A 22,565-nucleotide genomic window follows, 5' to 3' on the forward strand; every position below is an offset into this window, starting at 1 on the left:
GGACTAGCCTGGAATCTAGCCAACAAATGTTCAGCTTGTTGGAACTAGTTGAACATCATAATAGAAATGAGGAACAATCGTAGATGACTTGACTAGTGGAATATTTGTCGCATCATCATCAAGGGGTCCTAAATTCCAAAGAACCTGTTGCTGGAAATTCCGAAGCAAAATTATGTCAAATGCAAAATTTGTTGAGACCATTCAGCGCATCTATTTATGACGGAAGTATGTGACTCGAACAAGAGACGTCATATCTCTAATATTATAATCATTTCCATACCATGAACTCAAACTCATTGAAATGCAGTAACATAATAGTGAATTGTAAAAGTTAAAGATTCAATGCAGGTAGTCACTAATCTAATTTAATGAAATAAATTATTACAGGATTGGATTAACTGATGAACGGGTGGAGTTCTTGGGATTAGCTTAGCCCTAAAAGCATGCCACCAGTTTCAGGAACTGTTGTTTTTGTTTAATTCTATTCAAGCCATGAGAAGGCTGCATTGTTTAATAGGGTTCTTGAGCGTGGTCATGATCATTTGAGGGAAATTCCTCTTTAACCCGCCTCTACATTACATTTCAACATTTTTTGTGGAGTGAAACCTTGTAATAGTAGTATGATCCTCGACAATGAAGCTCCAGGTCTTTTAGTTCTTGTCCATGGATAAGCAAACACAACTTTTCCTCATGAATACTATGTTATTCAGTAATTTGTTCATAGCTTATCTTCCATTGTCAGAAATATCCACCACTAATTACTAAAATGTAGAAGAGTTGTGTCGCAAACAAAATAATAAGAAATGACTCCAACGTTATCTGCAAGAATACAAATTAAAGTTACCAAATGTTCATATAAAATGCCATAGAGTATTTGAATGAAGTTAAGATGAAATAATATGCTAATACATACCAACTTTGCATTTCGGCCGCCGATATGGATCTCCTTACATGCCAACCTGCATTTTGTCATGAAAAATTAATTAGACCATCTCCAATCTTCATTTCATACCATAATCATAATTAACTAGCCACTATATGGAGGGTTGCAATTGAGGATAGAGAGAGTTCATTGGCTCTGAAGCAGCAAGGAACCACAATCCTAACCATGAGAATGGCCTATATTAAAGAATTAATCTCACTCTTGTTTGTCAAATTTTAGAATACCTTGGGAATTGCAGTCAAGATAAGGATGGCTTTGTTTGAAGCTCATACAAACTATATCTATCCATATATACTATGGTTGCAGTATACTAATCTCGCCCCTATTCATGAAATTTTGAAATAACTTAGAAATTTCCATCGAGATAAGGATACCTTTGTTTCAACCTCATGTAAACTATATCTATTCATATATACTATGGTTGCAATATACTAATCTTACCCCATTACTCGAAATCTACAATGGAGATAAAGATTACTCTGTTTCAAGTTCATATAAACTATATCTATCCATATAGATTATGGTTGCAGTATATATACCCCATGGCCAATAGAGTGAGGCTCCAAGCTGTCATGGCTGATGAAGCACTGGAAGCCAAACTCTCTGCAGTCCAAAATAGAAGGTGATGGAGTCCTGAGAGGCATCAACCAACTCCCACCACAGTTGCTATCAAAGAAAAGATAACCATGAACCCTGTAGCTTCATCCCTGATGGGAAAATACACTGGAGAAAACCCCATAGGTAGAGTACTTACTCCAGGACCTGAAGTTTTCATCAAACAATAAATCAAACATACACCAAACCACAAGAAGATGATATGCATAGAAGCCCAAGAAAACACCCACATATGTATATTTAGGTTAGAGATTAATAATACCAATGAAATAATGGTGAAATAATGGTGATTAGTGGCCTTGTTAACAACCCATCCAGCAATAGCAGCCACAATTACATACATGCAGAAATTTAGCAGCAGGAGAAACCCTGTTGAAGATTTCACTGCTCCAAGCACCAGTATGGACTGCTAAACAAATTAGAAATACCAATCAAACTGACCTAACTTTGGAGATGGAAAAATACCAATTACCAATCTGTGTTATACACTCAAGGCTTAATTTGCAGACCAAGCTAACAACAATGGCAGCTAGAGACACACAGGGATTAGTTAAATACTAGAGCACACGAGTACTAAGGAAAATTCTTGAACATGGACTCCTTCAAATTCCATGAAGTTCATGGACTCCTAGGATCAGCAATCCACTTCAACACTCTCCATAGACTTCTACAGATATCTTCTCGGGGTAGTGCTACGTATTTAAGGATGTTGAAAGAGTGAGCCAGCAAGGACAGACTATGGGTTGTGCCCCACAAATTGGAAAGTAACAGAATTGGTGTTTATCCAATGATCAATGCCTTGCTTGACAAGAAGCCCAGGGCAGAGTAGCTGGAAATATAGGTGGGTGTTGCCTTCAAAAAAAATTCAGTGCCACCATTTTTCCATCCATGGCAGGCTTGGAGCAAGTAGTTAGAAATGCAGGTGTTCTCCCTTCATTAAAGGCAAATTGGGTTGTGAATTTCGATTGGAATAGAATCATTTTCCTGCGTATTCTAATCATAGAGGAGATTTGGCCATGGAAGCATGCAAGTCTTTAAATTATTTTTTCTAACATTTTCAAACTGATTTGAATCATGTCTTTGTACTTAAATATTAATTGATGTTTTCAATAGTTCTTGAATGATGATTCCCAGAGTAATGAGTTGTTTGTGGGTTTCAATTCCTTTTATAGAATAGAATATAAGGGACTAACTCACTAATCAGGGATCAGTATTTTAACTAAAAAAAAATGAAATTGCTCAGAATTGCTTCAGAACTAAACGACAGGATAGAGTTCGTCGCCAAGATTCCAACGCCATGAACAGTTTAAAAAACCAACATCATATGCAAAAGCTAGAGCTTTTGAAAGTTTGGTCAATAAAAAAGTCAAAGTCAAAGATTGACTAGATGCCCAGTCAGCATGTAAAGAATATTCTCCTGTTTCAGCCAGTGACACTGTGACAAGTGTCAGCTTCAGATTCACCAAATGGTTTGTGAAGAGGTGATTTTGCCAATGACCTCCAAGAAATGAACAATTGTGGAATTTGATTTTTTTAATTTCATTAAATATTATTATATATATAATTTTTATGTTATATTATATAATTTTAAATTATATATTATAATATAATTAATATATATATATATCTATATATATATATATAATAGTTCCGAATTATGGTGCATTAAATACAAGGTGCGTGTAATAATTGAAAGGCTCAAAGTTTAATGTCATAATCTTTTTGAGGCGGTAAAAGAATATGGGTGGGTAGAGGTAGGTCTTGAACCCATAACCTCCCAACCACAAACCACACTCAATAGCAACATGCCATAGGCAACTCATTTGAAAGGATAGTTGCGCGCATTTATTTAAATCCACAACATTGACCGATGGGGAGAGGAGGGAGCCAGCCCCCTCTCCATGCAACCTCAACGATATGACCAAGCGCCAACCATTAAGCACAATTAGCGCATTAACCTCATTTAGCATCAATTAACCCGAGTATAATATGGTGGCAGTTTTGGAGGCCTGCAAAATTAGGCAGAAACTGCCAGTTTTGGTGGACTTAACTAGAGTCTCTCCAGATTTAGTGGAGGTTTTCTAAGAAAAACTGTTTGAGCCATAACTTACTCAATTCTCAGCCAAATTTCGAAAATGAATAGTCATTTTTCACTAATTGGCATGCTAGGAACTCATTGGAATAGGTTGCATAGGTAGAAGAGGTCATATAAAAGTTTTTTTGGTCACTTGAAGATTTTTGAAGCCGAGGGCCACCAGGTGTTGGAGGCCATTCCCAGAGCAGCTGGTAACCAAATTGAGTAAACAAATAGTCATTTCTGATATATTTGAATGTTTTAAACTCATTGGAACATGTTCCAAGAGAATTGGATGCATGTAACAACAATTTGAGCACTATTGAAGCTAATACAAAGGCCCACACTATGAAGTTGGACCAAGGAGATGTAGCCCAGGAGGGGTGAACTCCTTCAACAAAAAAATGTGTATTGAGATTTGTTATTTATGCTTGTTGTGTTTTTATATGTTGTTGTTCGGCCATTTAAATTCATGCTTTTAAGTTCATGAAAAACACTATATTTCACCAAGTTAGATGAATTGACAATCACATGCTCATGGATAAACTCTTTATGGATAAGAAAACCAAAGCAAATAAAATTTTATATCTGGAAATGATACTAGCACAACATTAACTAGTAATCAATTTCAGATCACTCACAACTAGGTAAGGTTAATCATGATTAATGAAAGGTTTTTAGCTATATCAAGTTGGGTAATTACAACCAAATATTATGTGAACATAGTTCAATTTCTTTTCTTCAACTTGTTTTAATAATTATCATTATATAATTAGGTAATAAAAAGCCATTAGCTCTGGAAATATCCATGCACACAACTTGAACTACATTAGTACCATAATTTCAAACTCACTAGGTAAAACATTTTCCTCGGCAGTTCTATTGCTAGAGTAGAAATCTATGGGCACAACTTGGATTCAAAATCCTATCTTGTTATATTTACGTAATTTTAGAAATTTAATTAAAATTAATACATTATTTTTGGATTAATAATGTTATAGTAGTTTAAGTTGTATATAATATATCTTAATAATATTGTTAATGATGATTTCTATTTCATAAAATTCATTTTGGGATATATCATTTAATATTTATAATTTATTTAATGAATTAATACGTTATAAAAATATTTAGTATTTATATACAGTTTGAAATTACAATTTAATGAGTATATTAAGAGGAGGTGATAAACTTTAATTTCGAGAATAAAAAATGTCTTTTGATTTTGACTAGTATTATTGTCAAAATAAAGATTAATTCTTATGAGCTTTATAGTGAGATTGGGCATTTGTCAATTCCCAAAATGTCTTGTGATGAGAGTCTATCACCTATACAATCCTAGGAGGGCTGAAAATGAAAAACGCTACCTCCTAGATTGTCCATCTTATCCTCGCATTCTATTTAGTTTTCAAAATACTTATCACATTACAAATTTGTTTAATTTTTTTAGTTAGCAAAACTATGGTGATCTGGTATGTCACTTCTTTTTAAGTATAAAAATAAAATGTTAAAGAATTCCAATTATTCTCCTATCTTCTTAATGGCCAATAAATTATAGAGATGTTAGAGTACATTAATCATCATCATCATATAAAAAATAAAGTTCATGAACAAACCCAAGAAATCTTGAATATATGTTTCAATGATGGTTCCATAGTCTCCTTATTAGAGTTCTATGATGAGATAGTTGGGAAAGTTAAGTCTTTTTTCCTTTGATCAAAGAAAATATCAATCATTGGATGGTCATATATTTTTATACATTAAGTAAGACTTATTTTATCTTTGTAATTGTTATGTCTATACTAGAAAATTGATCGGTTTGTTGAGATAACTGCAACTCAAAATCTATTTTTGAGTTCTCAACAACTAATTGCAATAGACAGGGACCTAACAACAAGGTTGAACTTAGTCCTGCTGATAATGGGTGTTGATCTGCTAGCCTTTTGGCTATTTTTGTGATGGCTTGGAAAAGTAGGAAGAATGGTCTTATTGTGGGGCTATGCAGAAAGAGGATCCAAGCCAAAAGAATAGGGAGTGCACCCTCCAAGGCTATCCATAGAAAAAAATGGCCCCTTTTCCAACTGCTCTGATTGTCAATTGGACCACACTAACCAAGCATTCCACACACTAACCACTACAGAAGACAAAAGGAGATGAATTACCCGAGAAAAATAGCAAGTCCTCGCTTCGTCACTCTCTGCTCCACAAAACCCTACTCCAAAGTTGAGCCCCTCATTGAAGTTCTCTGCGCTATGAAACAGGAAAACACTTCACTTAGGTGAGTGCTAAAGGAGAAATTATTGACTTCTTGGAAGACAAATTGTTGTTATTTTGCAAGTACTAGAAGACAAGATATTGTTATATTAGTTTGTTGGCTAGAATAAAGTTCATGAACGAACCCAAGAAATCTATTGTTATATTAGTTTGCTAGCCAGAATAAAGTTCATGAACGAACCCAAGCAATCTAGAATATCCATTTGAAGGATGGTACCATAGTCTCCTTATAGAGTTCTATGATGAGATAGTTGGGCAAGTTAAGTCTTTTTTTCCTTTAATCAAAGAAAATCTCAATCAATGGATGGTCATATCTTTTTATACATTAACTAAGACTTATTTTATCTTTGTAATTGTTATTTGTATATAGTATAGATAGTTGTAGCTCAAAATATGTTTTCAAGTGCTCAACACTTAACTGCAATAGACAGATACCTAACAGCAAGGTTGAACTCAGTCCTGCTTATAATGGGTGTTGATCTGCTAGCCTTTTGACTATTTTTGTGATGGCTTGGAAAAGTAAGAAGAATGGTCTTATTGTGGGGCTATGCAGAAAGAGGATCCAAGCCAGAGAGCTAAGAAAACCCATTACTATAAAGGATTCATGCCTAATGTGATTCACAATAAGAGAGGTAACTTCAATGATATTCCTTCATTTCTTTGGATTGCACTAAAAATCCGATTTGTTTGATTGAAATCAGTGTCATTTGTTTTAACTTAATTGAAATGGGTTTCCATTTATTTGGATAACATTCAAATGGTTTTCCCTCCACTTAGATGGGTTTCATTTGTTCTTTCAAATTGTTGCAACAGATTGCAGCTCAACACACATTATATGGGATGATCGCCACACTTCATCTCAAGATTGAAACAAAAAGTCACAGTGTTAGAACTATCAAGTTATATTAGGACTAATTTGTTGGTTGGTTGGTTGGTTGGTTGAGAATGAAAAGTTGGAGTGGACTACTTTATAATTTAAATATTCAATTAAATTGCATTACATATCACATCTATTGCCTTACGGCGTTTCCTTTGCAACATGTGTTACAATTGCTAGTTTTATGCACCATGCAACAATGCAATAAATACGATATAGGTTAGAATATACATTGAATATAAATCATGTAATTGTAAACTTATATATATATATATATATATATAGTTATTTAAATCTAACAATATATATCCTAATTCTTATGTTAATTAAATCAAAGTAGATCCATCTTAACTCCACATCTATCAAGCACTAAAAGGGATCAAATATCTCGAGGCTCTTTTTTTAGTGTAAAACTTGGGGAAAAGTTTGCACCAATCTCTCCCTCCCGAAGCTTCATAGATCTGGAATTAAAATGGATTTAGGGTGGTTTAATTATTAGTAATTAATAATTATAATTAATAATTTAATTTTTATTTTTATGTAAGTGCACTAAGTCAAGATGTTTTAAATAATAATTATGATTAATTTTTTCATTTTTTATTTTTTATTTTTTATTTTTTTTATTTATGTAATTTCACTAAGTCAAAATGTTTAGATAACATAACATAATAAGATATTACAACATCTCTTCCATATTGGACTGGAGCTCATAGTATTGTAGCAAAGCTTATTTACAAGTGCATAATATCCATGGTAAAGTTGGGGTGAATATCCATGGTTAAAAATCTTGTCATATTCTAAGTATTTAAGTTTTTATGTGCTTATTGATGAAATTTAAATATGGTTACAAAATTATTATTTTAATCTATATGGTAAAATGGATCTTAATGTTTATCTACTATTTATATCTTATATATTTGAATGCGATAAAGAGTTTAGATAAATCTCAAAAGTAATTATAATCTTTTTACTTTTAGATTTAATGTAAATTCTTTTATAAAATTAAATTCAAATAAAATGCTTATAAAATATTTTGATTGTGAAATGAGAGATGGTTCTTGGGCATTTGGTATTGAAGAGTCATGGTATTAGCCCATGGTATTGTAACAAAGTCTATTTACAAGTTAATAATATTTATGGTAAAGTGGAGGTGAATATCATGGTTAAAATATATATATATATATATATAAACAAAATTACAATATAACAAATTATATTTTATTATTTTTAATTTTTTCAGATTATAATATCTCCTCTATATTGAACTTTATATTACTTTTAACTTTTTATTATTATTTAATTTAATCAACATATAATTGAACCTATTAACAAAAAAATCTTTTTGTTAATGATTTGTTTTCAAAAAAAATCTTTTTATTAATGATTTATTTTCATAAATAAAATTATAATTTTTTTATTTTTCTAATAAAAAATAATTTAATTATGATTTTTTTTTATTTTTCTAATAAAAAATAATTTAATATAAATTCAAGCTTATAAGTAAAAAATGTCAATAAACTTTTTTACATTACACATACATATTGTAACGCCCTGCGTTCTTGGGCACGGGCGCGCGCTCCCTCCGTCATGGAAAATCAACTAAGTATGCATGCGAAGGTCCGTCGTCATGTGTGTGCGCACGAGTATTGGAGAGTTTGCGAAGTATATATATGATGGGCGGGCAGCACATATGAACGCACCCACACTTGGGCGAGCCGACGTTGGAGGCAAGCATACGTGGGCGTTCATGTTAACAATTGGAAGGTCGGCTTGGAGTTAGATGGTGACCTTGGCAGCGTATATATTACAATGGACTGCGGTGCATTTCAACCATCGAACTCTCATACACTCATACGCATAAGAGGAAAGGAAATCTGCGCAAGGAAGATAAGGAGATGCGCACATCTCATGCGCATTGTTATCTAAGGTGCAGTTTGGATTTCTAATGCCGATTTGGGTGGAGGCTAGTGTGCCGGGGTTCGTTTTGTGTACAGTTTCGTGCAGGATTTGGTAGGAAGGTTGGGTGGCTCGGGTGAGCACCTCTTCTTGTGCAAAGGTGCACGATACATTGTAAAAGGCAGGTGGCCTGCCTGTTGTAAAATTCGGTTAAGTGTGAGACTTGGTTCGGCCAAGACACACTGTTGTATTGTAAACTGATATTCTTAATATATTGTCGGGCAGACTTTCTGGGAGTTGCCCCTCCCTTTGTACTTGCTTATTGTTGATGTTCTCGGTTTATTGTTCATGGTTAATAATTGAGAATGGTCTTCACTAAAGTATAAAGGATAATGCTTTATTCAGTTGCAAAAACATAAGTTAAGTATGTTCATGTTGAAGTAGGCGTAGTCCACGGGTGTTAGTATTGTTAAAAAGAAAGCGCTCGGTGGTGCCGCACCTCGCTACAAGCGGTTGGAAGATCACCGCAGGTGTAGGGGCGTGACAGTTGGTATCAGAGCTCGGTCAGAGCTGGAGAGCAAAGGTTGCTCGTGGCAGTGATAAGGGTACTTGCAGGTGAAGGAAGCCGTTTCACACGAAGTGGAACAAGGGTTGGTTCAGGTTGCAGGATACTCGGTGGAATTGTTGAATGGTCGAGACTAGATCACAAAGGAAGAAGAAGCTGGTCGAAATGGCAGCTGGGTCTCAAGCCGGGTCTAGTCATGATGAGAAGGATACTACTATTGGGTTCATTGAAAAGGTGGTGGAAAAGATAGAGAATATGGAGATTTCTTGGAAAGAAGAACTCGATGAACTCCGAACACAGAATGATGAGCTTAAGACACAAAATGAGTACACTGATCTTAGGTGTGCACAACTTGAACAAAGAATCAAAGAGGTCGAGGAATCAAGAAATCAAGGTCTTGCAGAGATCGTGAACTTGAAGAAGACTCTTGAAGATACAAAGAATGAGCTTATGATTGTGAAGAGGGCCATGGGGCATAATTCATTTGGGGGAATGCCTCATATGAAGGTCAAGGAACCGGAATCTTATGATGGAACAAGGAAGGCAGCAATTCTTGGCAACTTCTTGTGGGACGTGGAGCAGTACTTGGAGCGGTTGAACCTGGTTGATGGTGAGACACAAGTCAAGGTAGCTACTCAGTTCTTGACAAAGGATGCTAAGATGTGGTGGCGAAGGAGGGTGGACCAGATTGCCAATGGCAGTGCTGATGACATCACTTCGTGGAAAGACTTGAAGAAGGCTTTGCAGACCCACTTCAGTCCTCAAGATGACACATGGGAAGCAAGGACCAAACTCAAGTACATAAAGCAAACAGGAAGCCTACAAGCATACCAGCAAGAGTATTCAAGTGCAGCTTTGGAACTTCATGACATGGCAGAAAAAGACAAGGTGTTCAACTTCATTATGGGATTGAAACCTTGGGCACGCAACGAGGTGAGGAGACAGAAGATTAGAACACTTGAAGAAGCTTTTGTTGCAGTTGATAGGTTGGTGGATCACTTTGAGGAAACTTCTGATGACAAGAAGAAGAAGACCGAAAAGCCAAAAGAGAAGAAGGATGATGGTGCTTCAAAATCGGAGGATGGCCCGAAAATGAAGAACCCTTTGAAGTGTTGGTTATGTGCAGGACCACACACGGTAAAGAATTGTCCCTCGAAACCAAAGGTGGCTACGATTGCACAGTCTGATGATGAGAGTAATGATGCTTCTGTGGGGATGATGCAGATACTTGGTGCTTCTGCTACTACAGAAGTAGTCTCTAAGAGATACCCAGAAAGAAACAAGTTAGAGTATGTTTGAATGAAGGTTGGAGGTACTAATGTGCTCACTATGGTGGATAGTGGAGCTTCTCACAACTTCATGAATGAGGAAACTGCAAGAAGAATTGGGTTGAAGTTTGTACCGGCAAAGGCACAAATGAAGACAGTGAATTCTCCTCCTATGGACATTCTTGGTATAGCTGAGAAAGTGGGCACTACACTTGGTGAATGGACCGGAAAGGTGGACTTCACTATAGTGCGGATTGATGACTACGAAGCTGTATTGGGGATAAAGTTTATGAAACAATTCGATGCTATGATTGTACCACATTTGAAGAAGCTCTACATTTATGATGGAACGGAAGATGTGCCCATCGGTGTGCCTACCGTTGGTGCAACAAGACCTTATTGTAAAGTGGGAGCAATGCAAATGGAGGATAAGGAAAAAGTGAACAAGCGGCTGCCCACTGTTGAGGCAAAGCTTGTGGAGCAGTCAGTGGTCATCAAGACACTTTCAGATAGCATCTTGGACTTAACAAGAAGGCTAGAGCTGGTGGAAGATGATGATGACGATGACGAGGTATATGTGAGGCCGGATGTCCAGAAGGAAGACCGGGTTGCTTATCTACAAAGGATGGAGATTGAGGATCCTGATAGATGGATTGAGTTGATTAGTGAGGGAGAGCCTTCAGGCTCTACTCCCTCTACATCTTCTTAGATGAGTAAGAAGATGGGCTCATTGTTAGCTGCTCATGGCAGTGAGTCCTCAAGCATATGGAGCAGGTATGATTGATGATGGCATGTTGCAGATGAGATGGATGGAGTTTCCATGGACCTGAGCATGGATTATGGAGATACATACCTTGGTATGGTGAGCTTGGTGGCAGTTGGTCACTAGGCCGGGACATAGTGGAGAAAGAGTCTCTACATATGTTGCAAGGATGTTTGCCTTGTGTAGAAAGGTCGACATCCTGAATGATGATGATCTTGGTGGAGAGCTACCGGGATGATATGTTGTCGAGGACGACAACGATTTCCAGTGGGGGAGAATGTAACGCCCTGCGTTCTTGGGCACGGGCGCGCGCTCCCTCCGTCATGGAAAATCAACTAAGTATGCATGCGAAGGTCCGTCGTCATGTGTGTGTGCACGAGTATTGGAGAGTTTGCGAAGTATATATATGATGGGCGGGCAGCACATATGAACGCACCCACACTTGGGCGAGCCGACGTTGGAGGCAAGCATACGTGGGCGTTCATGTTAACAATTGGAAGGTCGGCTTGGAGTTAGATGGCGACCTTGGCAACGTATATATTACAATGGACTGCGGTGCATTTCAACCATCGAACTCTCATACACTCATACGCATAAGAGGAAAGGAAATCAGCACAAGGAAGAAAAGGAGATGCGCACATCTCATGCGCATTGTTATCTCAGGTGCAATTTGGATTTCTAATGCCGATTTGGGTGGAGGCTAGTGTGCCGGGGTTCGTTTTGTGTACAATTTCGTGCAGGATTTGGTAGGAAGGTTGGGTGGCTCGGGTGAGCACCTCTTCTTGTGCAAAGGTGCACGATACATTGTAAAAGGCAGGTGGCTTGCCTGTTGTAAAATTCGGTTAAGTGTGAGACTTGGTTCGGCCAAGACACACTGTTGTATTGTAAACTGATATTCTTAATATATTGTCGGGCAGACTTCCCGGGAGTTGCCCCTCCCTTTGCACTTGCTTATTGTTGATGTTCTCGGTTTATTGTTCATGGTTAATAATTGAGAATGGTATTCACTAAAATATAAAGGATAATGCTTTATTTAGTTGCAAAAACATAAGTTAAGTATGTTCATGTTGAAGTAGGCGTAGTCCACGGGTGTTAGTATTGTTAAAAAGAAAGTGCTCGGTGGTGCCGCACCTTGCTACAAGCGGTTGGAAGACCACCGCAGGTGTAGGGGCGTGACACATATCTTCCTATTACACATACATATCTTCCTTATACCAAATTGTAAAATACAACACAAAAATGTTAACACTACATAAATGTCACTCGTTTTACTAATATCACAAAACAAAACCTACGCAATTGTCATTGCCATAACCAATCATCTCTTATTAAGTATCCAAGTTGCTCAATTATTGCTGAGCTCGTGCTTTCAAACTTTATTGATTTAGTAGCTCGTGGTTCACATTTCTAAGTTTAATTAATCCTTAATGTGTCAATTCACAGATATTTGAAATAAATATATAACCGACCATGTAACGTGTGGTAATTGGAGGTACTGATGAAAAAAAAACGTGTGGTAATTGGAGATCCCCCCATTTTATTTTTTTCGCTTGCCCTACATAGTATGTCGCCATAGCACGACAAAGCGGTGATCACCATAAATTTGTAGTATTCGGGTGCTCTCACTTTCAAATATTTATAAAATAACACAACTAAATTGTTTCAATTAAAAAAATTCTTTCTTCCGTAATGTATATGTAAACGAATACTAAATATTTCCAATTAAAAAACTTAACGAAAACATGACATGTCTCTATCGAAAGGAAATTTATATCTATTTTGACTATCATGGTGGGTTGATGAACAGTACAACCACTAATTGGAAAATACTTGACGAAGACATGTTTCTATTGAAAGGAAATTTATATCTATTTTGACTATCATGGTGGGTTGATGGAGAGTACAACAACTTAAGTTTTAAGGAGAGGAGAGGAATGATTATATATATATATAACCATGATGATAATAGGTATTAGAAATTATAAATATCTTATAAATAATATTATAAGATTTATTTAATTAATATAATTTTTTTAAGGTTTTTTTAATGGGTATATTAATAATGATATATGGATTTTAAGAGTGTTTGTAAACTCACTAACTCTCACAAACTCTCACAATGATTAACGTGGGGTGATGTGGTATTGTGTGGCACGCTTCCCTATGCATAAGTATATGTGGAATTATGTTTTTTAAATGAGGTTTTTTGTTATGTTTTTCACTCTGGTTCTCAACAGAGATAATGTGGTGGAGGGAAGCTCGGAGTTATCGTTGATGGTTGAGAGTTTGGTCCTGTGTTTTTGTAATTCACTATGGCTTTTTCCTTTTTCATCCATGGTTGGTTTTATGAGAGTTCATGACAATTTCGGGTCATGGAGGGCCTCGTGGGTGGCGAAACCTTGAGAAAGGGTTTATTTGGCTTCTATTGCTACGTAGTTTGGGCTAGAGGGGGAAGCATGCCTGCACTCATAGAGTAGTTTCAAAAGAAGTCTGGGATTCTAAATACTTTGTCCCAAGAAGTTATGGGATCTTCAACAATGCAAACTCGACCATAGTCGCAAGGCAGAGTCACCCCTTTTTGGAGGTAATATTATTCACTTGGTTATGCTGGTATTTATATTATGTTGAAGGGTATCCTTCTCGTTGTTTAGTTTTTCTGGTTTACAGTGGTGTTCAAGCTCAGGATTGTTCATTTTGTAGAAACTCGCACTGTAGATCACCTGATAATGCAATGTAACTAAAGCAAAATACTTGATCTACTTCTACAAACAAACTTGCGGAAGCTTAATCGATTTTGAGAAAGATCAAATAGAACACATATAACAGATGAAGAAGAAATCAATCACACATGAACACAGAAGAATACTCTGGGGAAAGCCTCAGCTAAAAACCCCGCTATCTGTATTGTCATACAAGTGGAAATATCTTAGGATTACACAAAACTTTAGCTCACAAGCTATCCAGCTCTCAGTACAATCCCTCTTTGCTGCTCATAGACAGAATATACAACACATATGCCTTCCTTCAGTCCTCCAAGCCTCCTATTTCCTTGCGCAGTTTCTCCTGGGTCCTCAAGCTGCCACCTGTGTGTAATAATCCCTCACACACTGCTCTGACCTCTGAAATAACTACGCAATCCTGAAGGAGTGAATTCCTTCTGCATGGATGACTTTCCTTTATACGAAAATTCCTCCAACTGATAGTACACTACCCCTTCCTTTAATCTCAACTGGGTCTTTCTCTGAACTGACGTGCATGAGTTATTTATGAGAGAATATTCAGTTATCTGAAGAACACTAGTTGCATGCATGCATGCATTAACTCACTGAACTCACAATTAGTTCCTCCAACTGTTTGGAACTAATTTAACTAGACTTAATTCAGTTAACTGACTAATTACAACTCATCCTTATCTCCTTAATTAAGGGATAACTTCATCAATCAAAGGGATAACTGTTGCATGTCTTCACAAAGACTTCATGTTTGATTTTCTCCAACTAATTAACTCAAGATGAATTAATTAATTATTTTTCAAACAGCTGCTGAGACCAAATTCAAATTTTAATTTAGGGACTAATTAAAATTGGAATATATCCTAAAATGCTATATATAGCAATGTTATTTTTAGCATTCCTTGTTGCTATTTTCAACACTAGTACCTGAAATGTTATCTATAGCAATGTTATTTATAGCATTTCTATTTTTAGCATTTCTTGTTGCTATTTTCAACACTCCCTCTCAACAAGAAAGGCATTCAACTCGAACCCGATCCTGAACCTTTGGAATGTTCTGCATGCAACACTTCTCTCAAGTGTTTCTACTCCAGCAAATCCAGAAACAAAAATATCCAACCTGAATCAGAATGATGCCTCTATCATCAAATTCTCTGACTGTTATTGCCTCTGTCGACTAAAAACTCTGTGCTTCTGCTGACTCTGCCTAGTCAGTCCTTCTCTGTGCTCTTCAGTATCTAACTGCTCTAGCCTCTGTGACTTTGATCTCTGACTACATCGATCCCACTGAGTCTTCCCGCTGCATCCGTGCTGTTGCTGGTCCTTTCTCCCAGCGCTTCACCTCCTCTCATCATGTTGCATCGTGCTGCCCACTGCTGCACTGCAACTCAGTTACTGAGAAGTAAGTAATTGATCTCCCAATTGACCTCCCTGTTGGGCTAGAAACACCCTCTGATGTTGAAGCTTCCTTCTGCCACTCCATCCGCATTTGTCTCTACCCACTCAGCCAGTCCTGCTACTCCTCGTCGAGGCTTCCATAGCAAGGTATAATCAAAGAGGTTGGGTACCTCAAGGATCCTGCCCCTATTTCAGCTTCCTTGGGACTATCACTTCACATCGCCCCACCTCACACCTGGAGGTATGGCTGAATGTGATCCCTCTACCCACTTGGTTTGAAATTTCCCCATATTGGAGGTCTCTACATGAGTGGATGCCTTGACTCGGTCTCCTCTCAGCATCTCCAATTGTGGCTCCTCCACAATTGTCTGAGACTTCTTCTGGGGCTGCATGTTGAGAGGTAATTTACTCTCCCTCTCAACCACCAAGTCTCTAACCTTTGCCTTGCTCCTCAAGGCTTTGCATGCATCTTGAACCTCAAGAGCATACAGGTTCTTGGCTAGCACACCAATCTATTTCATTTGTCTCGCCGTCACGAAATTTTCGGGAAAAAGAGTTGATTTTAAATCAGCGATATCTCCCTCATATGAACTCCAATTCAGCCGATTTTTTTTTTGAATTTGGGTCTTTTTCCGCAAGGAATCCAGATCTGCTCTGAAAATTCATGGACCAAAACTCAAAACTTCAAAATATCCTCTAGTATATTGTTCACTGCTCCGATAAACTCAGCTTCGATACCATGTAGAAATTCTCACTGTAGATCACCTGATAATGCAATGTAGCTAAAGCAAAATACTTGATCTACTTCTACAAACAAACTTGTGGAAGCTTAATTGATTTTGAGCAAGATCAAATAGAACACATATAACAGATGAAGAAGAAATCAATCACACATGAACACAGAAGAATACTCTGGGGAAAGCCTTAGCTAAAAACCCCGCTATCTGTATTATCATACAAGTGGAAATATCTTAGGATTACACAAAGCTTTAGCTCACAAGCTATCTAGCTCTCAGTACAATCCCTCTCTGCTGCTCATAGACAACACATATGCCTTCCTTTAGTCCTCCAAGCCTCCTATTTCCTTGCGCAATTTCTCCTGGGTCCTCAAGCTGCCACCTGTGTGTAATAATCCCTCACACACTGCTCTGACCTCTAAAATAACTGCACAATCCTGAAGGAGTGAATTCCTTCTGCATGGATGAGTTTCCTTTATAGGAAAATTCCTCCAACTGATAGTACATTGTCCCTTCCTTTAATCTCAACTGGGTCTTTCTCTGAACTGACATGCATGAGTTATTTATGAGAGAATATTCAGTTATCTGGAGAACACTAGTTTCATGCATGCATGCATTAATTGACTGAACTCACAATTAGTTCCTCCAATTGTTTGGAACTAATTTAACTGGACTTAACTCAGTTAACTGAGCTAACTAATTACAACTCAAATATAACTCATCCTTATCTCCTTAATTAAGGGATAACTTCCTCAATCAAAGGGATAACTGTTGCATGTCTTCACAAAGACTTCATGTTTGATTTTCTCCAACTAATTAACTCAAGATGAATTAATTAATTATTTTTCAAACAGTCGCTGAGACCAAATTCGAATTTTAATTCTCAATTTTAATTCAGGGATTAATTAAAATTGGAATATATCCTGAAATGCTATCTATAGCAATGTTATTTTTAGCATTTCTATTTTTAGCATTTTTTGTTGCTATTTTCAACACTGGTACCTGAAATGTTATCTATAGCAATGTTATTTATAGCATTTCTATTTTTAGCATTTCTATTTTTAGCATTTCTTGTTGCTATTTTCAACACGTTTGGAGTATTTCTTTTCTTTCTATACCTCTGGGCACATGACATGTTTCAGTCAGGGGCTTCAAATGATATTTTTCTCTTAACTTTGTCAAGTTGGGTTAGTCTACCTAGGGATTGGCTTCAATTTCCTCCTTCCTACCGGGTCGCTGACCTCCAAGAGGGGCTCATTATTCCTTGGGTTGGGTGGTGGGTCATGATTTTGAGCGCTCTTGGAATTTTTAGTGGCAAGGACGTTGTGATAGGGATTCCTATGGAGAAACTCCCCTTATGAATGCATCTTGACTCTAGCCAAACTACACCAGGGGGCTTGACTAGTGGGCTACCCATAATGACTTGCAACCGCGGTAGATGTAGATGGGGAAGGAGGGAATGTGGGAAATCTAGTTGCACCCAACCAAGCTTGTCTCAAGCTGAGGTTCAAACTTAGGAGGCGGCTACTACTTTTCAAAATTAAACCTCCCCTAGCACTGAAGCTGATATTCGAATATTATATTGAATAATGAACAGGGAAAGAAAACCTCTCTCTGATTTAGAGCTTATCGGTGAAGTCTCCCACTAGTTACCAGACCCTAGTCACACTAGGGGGAGGAAAACTCAATACATTTATTCGGCTACTTTACACTGACAACTCAAGACTTTGTTGGGACAAGTCCTCAAGGAAAAACATGAGGAATGTAATGAAATAATTTCCTTCCTCAATGACCTTCAGAGAAATCAGTGGCAAATCATAGGATCATCTGGCGCGCTTGAAGGCTCACATTAACTGTCTAGATGCTCACCTAGAGAAAATGGAGTGGCATGTCCAATGCAAATTCCCTCAGTCTCCACCCCTAAGTTCTAGCCCGATGAATCTAGGGTCGACAACTTCTTCTGACACTTAAGGACTACATGATGTGTGAAAATCTTGATAGTTAACTAGTTTATGGGTTCTCTTTTGTTTTGGATATCTTAGTCTTTTTTGGATAATGTAAAAATTATCGTAAACCAATTGTCAGCCAATAACGCTAGTAGGAGTGCGGCTGGAAGAATTTTGAAAACTGCAAACTATTATGTAACATTTTGGTTTATAAAAATGACTCCAAATTTATATATATATATATATATATATATATATATATATAGATATAATTCTTTTAAAAATATGTGGGTGTAATTTTTTATGTTTATAATAAACAATAATTTAAAGTTTAACATTTTGGTTTATAAAAATGACTCCAACTTTATATATATATATATCTATATATATATATATATATATATATATATATATAATTCTTTTAAAAATAGGTGGGTATGTAATTTTTTATTTTTATAATAAAACAATATTTAAAGTTGTATTAATAAAAAAAAATGTGTAGTTTCAAAAAAAAAAAACTTAATTTGGTTTCTACATCTTCTAAATTAGTATTTATAGTTTGGGTGCTATGCAAAAATTAGTCGTCAACCACATTATCATAGAGTATCTTAGGGTGGAGAGATCTACAAAGTTCAATAGATAAGCAAGAAGGTCTTAGGGTAGAGAGATCTACAAAGTTCAATAAATAAGCAAGACCTATTATTACTTTATTAGTTTTGCTTATAAGAACAATGAGAGTGTTTATTAACTTCCTTCTCCACACTCTCATTAACTTCCTTCTCCTAATCTATAATAGTCATAATATGTTTAGTAGTTTTTATTTAGAGATATTTTTTACTCTTATCAGCTTATGCTTACTTAGAATCAACTTGCTCTTTCCATGCTTATATATAATCAATTACTTTTGCTAATATTACATGGCACTAATTGTTATTGAACAATGTACCACACTCCTATTAACCTCACAAACCTCCCAATATCCATGGATAAGAGGTGCACCTTTCCATAGTTTCCCAAAGCATAGAGAAATATGAGACTAGTTCCTTACATGAAGCTTGCAAAGGGCAAGCTCGTTTCCTCTCAAAGAAAATTCAAAATGAGAAATGAAGTAGGGAAATAAAAAACTAATTCATTTAATTTCAAAGTTAAGAAAAGGATGTGTCACTATATGTAAATCCCTTGATGAGATTTTATGACAAGTATGGTGAACATGAAGAATTAACTCCTTCCAACCCATTGTATGGATAAGAATTTCACATACACTACCGTTAATGACTTGGACTTGGCTGTAGTGAGAAGCCATTATAGTTGATTAACCATCCAATCGGCTTGGTGTATATTCTTCTCACATGAAAAGTGAGTTTTTTCAAATGTTCTCGGTAATACAATGTTTTATGATAGATGTGTGATGATGCCAAGGAGAGAGAGCTCATCATTGGTTAACAATCTTATGATTATAATAAAGCCCGAGAATAACTCATCCCTTCGTGTCATGTCTTTAAGAACCTTGATTCCTTGGCACATTATTAGTTCTTCTACATTGTTATTAATGGTTCACCCCGAAGCCATGGAAATTTCAGTTTTTAATCTTCTTTGGCATCTAAAATAATCCACATACCCACCACTCCAAAAACATCATAGATTGCTTGAAAGTAACTTTGGAGCGAATATATATTTATGGGAGTTAGACTAGTGTGGGAAAGAAATGTACCAAAAGATTCCAAAACAAAAACATAAAGGGAATTAAATAATGTATTTATTTATAATAATTCAAAGAAAAGAAAAGATATGGGAAATGAAGATAATTTTTCGAAACGATGTAGGTTACTTATAACATAAAATTAATTAACCAATGAAATATAATAACTCCTTAATTGTCACAAGGGAATAATTATGAGATTAGGTATCATTTACTTATATATATATATATAGGTAAATTTGTTTATAAATATAATTATGAGATTAGGTATCATTTACTTATTTATATATATATTTTTAAATTTGTTTAAATATTTATATTGATAACTGAAAATATTATATAAGATATTAGAGTGAGAGTTTTTTCATTCTATTAGTAGTTTTTGAGTAAGGTGAGTTCACTATATCATATTCATAGAAAAGAGTATTGTTGACAAAATTTAACAAAAAGTGATTAAAGGTGACTCCACCATACCAGCTACATAGAGTAAGACACTATTGACAAACTTTGTAAAAAATGACTACCTAACAGCATATCGAAAAGACTATTGTTTATAGACATAAAACTAGACAAGCATGAACTGTAAACATACTAAAAACCATAGAGAATAGTAAGATTAAGTAAAAACACTCGAACATGTCGATTCCTTCGATCTTCAAAACTGGCGTTGCTTGCTTGACGAACATTTTAGTCAAGAATGATAACTGGTGAGCACATGGAAATGTTTGCATAAGTATTGTTCTTAGGCAAAGCAAAGTTTGCATGAATAGTGTTGAGAGGTGTAACATTGATAATTGTTGCCTCTTCTTAATGGTCATTTGAATCAGTGTCTAAGTCTGAAACTACAAAACGTTCCACACAACTCAACCTTACCACTATATCATCAAGATTATATCTAATGTCCCGCAATATTCTCTTAATCTCCTCCTCGCCAAAAAAGAGTTTGTAGTTATCAAGTTGCTTATCACAGATAACCATGCTAAGCAACGTCTCCTTTTGACAATGGTGGGTGATGGAGTGAAGAAAATGAATTCTTCTTCTCTGAAACTTTCCTGGATTCGACACCCATTTTAAACTGCTTCCACCTATCTCTGAGTCAGAGAAATATTTGCGATCTCCAAATTCCTTGGCTTCCAGGTTTAGAATTTCCTTTTTGACCTAAAGAGGGGCAGCCTCAAAGAAATTCGTCACGGATTCCCACCTAAAAAGGTGCCTTTGCCTTGAGGAGGATGCCTTTGGAACACCACCCCGGGGAACGAGTAATCATTGGCATGGAGCCATGTAATACCTGTAGACAAAACACTTGACTACCAACACAGAAAAACAGAAAATGACCCCAAGTAATGTCTCGCCAAGAGTGTAGTTTCACTGGGATGCAAAAGGAAACTTAATTGTAGAACAAAAGAAGAAAGTGGGGTAGTAGAGGAGGAGTAATTGATTCCTTTTGTACACTCACTTTGATGACTATACCAAAGTTGTGACTACTTGCAAAGACAAATATTGGGAAAAACCATAACCAATTTCAGAACTAAATGGAAAATGTCCTGGAATACCAAACCCCATAGCCAAGAATTGGGCAGTTAAAAGAAAACCCAGTTGGGTCATAGGCTTGTATGGCCATTGTTATGAATAAATATATAGGAAATAATGTAAACTAATGTAAATGATAATAACCATAAATAATTATTAGTTAATTAGTAATTAGGTTGAAGAGTCATGTCTAAATGAGACATGACTCTCCATGAAGATACACCTGCTTGGTATATAAGAAAGCCTCTCGTTTTCATTGTAACATAATTCATATTCACACATTTAATATATAATTTTTGTATCATCATGGGTATCTTTATATTCCAAGTCTTCTGGAGTAATTAATCTGAAGAAGGAACTTTGTTCGCTTCATTTGGTATCAGAGTCACATCTGATCCCGAATTTTAGCCATCAAAACCCATCAACATTGTTGTCGTCAAGACTCAAGTATTTCGCTACGAAGTGGGAGGTTCTCCATTCAACCAATTTCGCTACTAGGCCTTTGGCCATTAAAAAAAAAATATATATATATATATATATATATATATATATATGAGAAAAGCTATTTAAAAATAAAAATAAAAATAAAAAAAAGAATAAAGAAGAAAAGTATATAAAAAAAAAGAGGAAAGGAAATAATATATTCTAAACACAAAAAAAGTGTGTATATATATATATATATCAAGAAGTTATATAAAATAATTACAAAACAAATTAAACAACAACACAGGCACCCGACTTCGACTTTGATAGTCGGCCTGAACAACAACCACTATCCGATCGATACACAGCTAGGGTGATTTGCAACCAGACATCCAACTACACTCAGTGCCTGCTTTGGTCACCAGCCACCACCACCAGTGATGCCCGATCATCGCATCTCCCTGCACTAACCTCTACACAGTGACTTCCCCGTTGTTGCCCAAATCACATCTATGTATCTGCACCAACAGCCATCCTGTCATCGCCCCCAACCAACCGCCATCCTGTTGCCGCCCCCACCAGCTTCGTGCAACAGTGGTTGTTCCTGCGACCAAATCCGACCACTACCCGCGTCGACTATCTCCCCGTGACATTCTCATTCCACCACCAACAAATGATTGCCTCTGCAATCAACCACTAAGTCGTATGCCCTTCGCTGCTCAATTTGCCTGTGTATATGCAACTTATCCGTCCCCGCTACAACAAATTCTCGGCGTTGTTGTGACCTCTCCACACAGACACTGTTAAAAATCTAACTCGAAGGGT

The 22,565-nt window shown here is 36.3% G+C and overlaps 1 pseudogene; it reads right to left on the reverse strand.

Annotated features, from left to right (window-relative positions):
• Positions 1 to 738: 738 nt before the first annotated feature.
• Positions 739 to 2,180, reverse strand: LOC149192613 (membrane protein PM19L-like; annotated as a pseudogene).
• Between the last annotated feature and the right edge of the window lie 20,385 nt (positions 2,181 to 22,565).

This window comes from Pinus tabuliformis, chromosome 2_2, assembly GCF_031772625.1.
Source record: "Pinus tabuliformis cultivar Carrire ecotype Pingquan chromosome 2_2, CPIR1, whole genome shotgun sequence".
NCBI lineage: Eukaryota > Viridiplantae > Streptophyta > Pinopsida > Pinales > Pinaceae > Pinus > Pinus tabuliformis.